This window comes from Myotis lucifugus, unplaced genomic scaffold, assembly GCF_000147115.1.
Source record: "Myotis lucifugus unplaced genomic scaffold, Myoluc2.0 scaffold_583, whole genome shotgun sequence".
NCBI classification, from domain to species: domain Eukaryota; kingdom Metazoa; phylum Chordata; class Mammalia; order Chiroptera; family Vespertilionidae; genus Myotis; species Myotis lucifugus.
In genome coordinates, this window is record NW_005871631.1 from 244,184 (window position 1) to 246,806 (window position 2,623).

Consider the following 2,623-nt stretch of genomic DNA (forward strand, 5'->3'; position numbering starts at 1 on the left):
CCCCTGCATGGATATGATTTTAAGGAAGGACTGAACAGGGCGCACCATTCCCTTCCTCCTCTTCTCCACAGATAGGCTTCTCCTAAACTCTAAGGGACCCCACAAGACTTGCAACCAGGGGAGCAACTAGCAGCAGCTCATCCCAGGCTAACCCCCTGCACCTGTCTCAGCCCCCTTTTCTCTGCCTTCCCAGTGAGCCTTGCAAAAGTGCCCCCTCCAGCCCTTCCTTGTTTCACTGTCCTGAGGGTGCTTTTGCTGCGGTCAATAAATTCTTGCTTGCTTTGCTGCACACACGCACACACACAAAAAGACCAAAGGGGAAAAAATGGTACAAAACAAGCCTTCCTCTCGCAGCCACCTCCCTAGGGACAGCCACCGCCGTCACTGGTGCCTCCACCAGCAAAGCATCCCTCTTTATGCAAGACCACACCGTGCCCACACAGTTCTGCACCCGCTTTCTAGTTAACCACGACTCTTCTTTCTACTTAACCACAACTCAGCTGTCCGTAACAGAACACTCATTTTGTTCATTTCAACATGAAACTGCTAATAAGGTCGTATGCCTCTAAAACCTAAAGTTTATAGCAAGGTGAAGTCGCCCACCCACCTCCCTGTCTTTCCTGCCCCCTCTCCTAAAAAGAAACAACTTTTTATAAAGGCTTTGTTTCCTTCTGTATGTCTCTATGCAAATAAAGGCAAATGTGAATTCTTTTGTCTCCCTTCTCACTGATCTGCACCTGGCTGTTTTGTGTGGTTTTTTTTTTTTTTCAAACCAACTTTATTTAGGTGTAATTGACACATTTAAAAGCATACAGTTCCAGTCAGGCTGGTGTGGCTCAGTGGTTGAGCATCCGCCCAAGAAATAAAGAGGTTATCGGTTTCCGAGTCAGGGCACATGCCTGGGTTTGGGGCTCGATCCCCAGTAGGGGGCCTGCAGGAGGCAGGATCTCATCGATATTTCTGTCTCTCTATCCCTCTCCCTTCCTCTCTCCAAAAAAAAATAAATTAAAGCATACAATACCGTAAACACCTACCACAATTTAGATACAGGAATAAGCATGTCCCACATCCCAAAGGTTTTCTCTGCACTTTCCTGTCCCTGCCTGTTACACCTGGAGATCTGCCAATCTGCTCTCCGTGGCTTCCGGCTCTTTCTGCGGCTCCGGAGGCCCCACTGTGTGCCTGATCCACTGCCTATCTGACCAGCCATCTCCTAAGCTAAGGGTTGCCAGGATCACATCCAATTGCTCTCCTCGAACAACGCTGCAACCAATGACCCTGCCCCTGTTTCCTGCATGAGCAGGAATGTTTGTAGAATAAACAAGACACATTCCGAAGAGCAGGACTGCTGTTCTTTTTTTTGTTTGTTCTTTTCCTTTTTCTGCTGCTGTTCCTTTTAACAGGCATGGAGCTTCCACCTAGGTCACCAGTTCCTTGCTGGGGCCCCGGTGAAATCTCCAATCTTTTCCTTTTACCAACCTAGCTGTGGAACTGTATGCATTCCTGGGCCCAGGCTTTTGTGCATCTGTGCAAATACGTATGTTAAAAAAAAGCCCAGAAGTGGAATTGTTTAAGGGCCTGTTTCTTTTTCTTTTTAGAGAGGATTTAAAAAACATTTTTGATTGATTGATTGGTTTTAGGAAGAGGGAGAGAGAGTGGGAGGGGAGGAAGGAGAGAGAGAGGGAGAGAGAAACATCAATTTGTTGTTCCAGTCATCTATGCAGTCGCTGGTTGCTTCTTGCATGCCCTGCCCTGAGATCGAACCCCCAACACTGGTGTATTAGGACGACACTAGCCATTGAGCTACCCGGCAGGGCTCAGGCCTGTCTCTTATGGTGAATGCCGAACGCTGAAGGCTGCAGAGAAGCCCAGTTCCGCTTTGGGGAGAGTTGAGTAACAGCCACCCAGAGACAGCCGGAGCCATCCAGCTCCAGGCCAGTCACCGAAACCTCTTTGGTCCGCCCTCAACTGCCGCTTCAGCTGCTACAGGGCAGGGACGCCAACAGCCTCCAGTGGTTCTCAACCTTCTGGCCCTTTAAATACAGCTCCTCATGTTGTGACCCAACCATAAAATTATTTTCATTTCTACTTCATAACTGTAACGTTGCTACTGTTATGAATCGTAATGTAAATATCTGATATGCAGGATGGTCTTAGGCGACCCCTGTGAAAGGGTCGTTCGACCGCCAAAGGGGTCGCGACCCACAGGTTGAGAACCGCTGGCCCTAGACAAAAGGTAACAGGTCACTGCTGGGAGAGGACCCCGGGGAAGGGGCACCTTCCATGGGCTACTGAAGAGTTGTCCATAGCGTTGAATTTGTTACAGATACACGTGTTACTGCTAAAATTGAGCAAAGCGACCTTACCCAAAGACCAGCCCTAAGTACTTTCCAACTGGGTTTACCCAGCTGGCATTATTACCAGCCAAGCTTTATGCCAAAAAAAAAAAAATCACTTCTAATCCTGACCCGCGAGGGAAGGGCCATAATCAACCTTGCTTCTCAGAGGACGATACAGAAACTGAACGGATTACATGCCAAGGTCATGCCTAGGAGTTGGCAGACTCTCAATCTTAACCGCGACAGTCCGGGCAGCTCACAGCCACCCTGCCTCTTCCACTGAC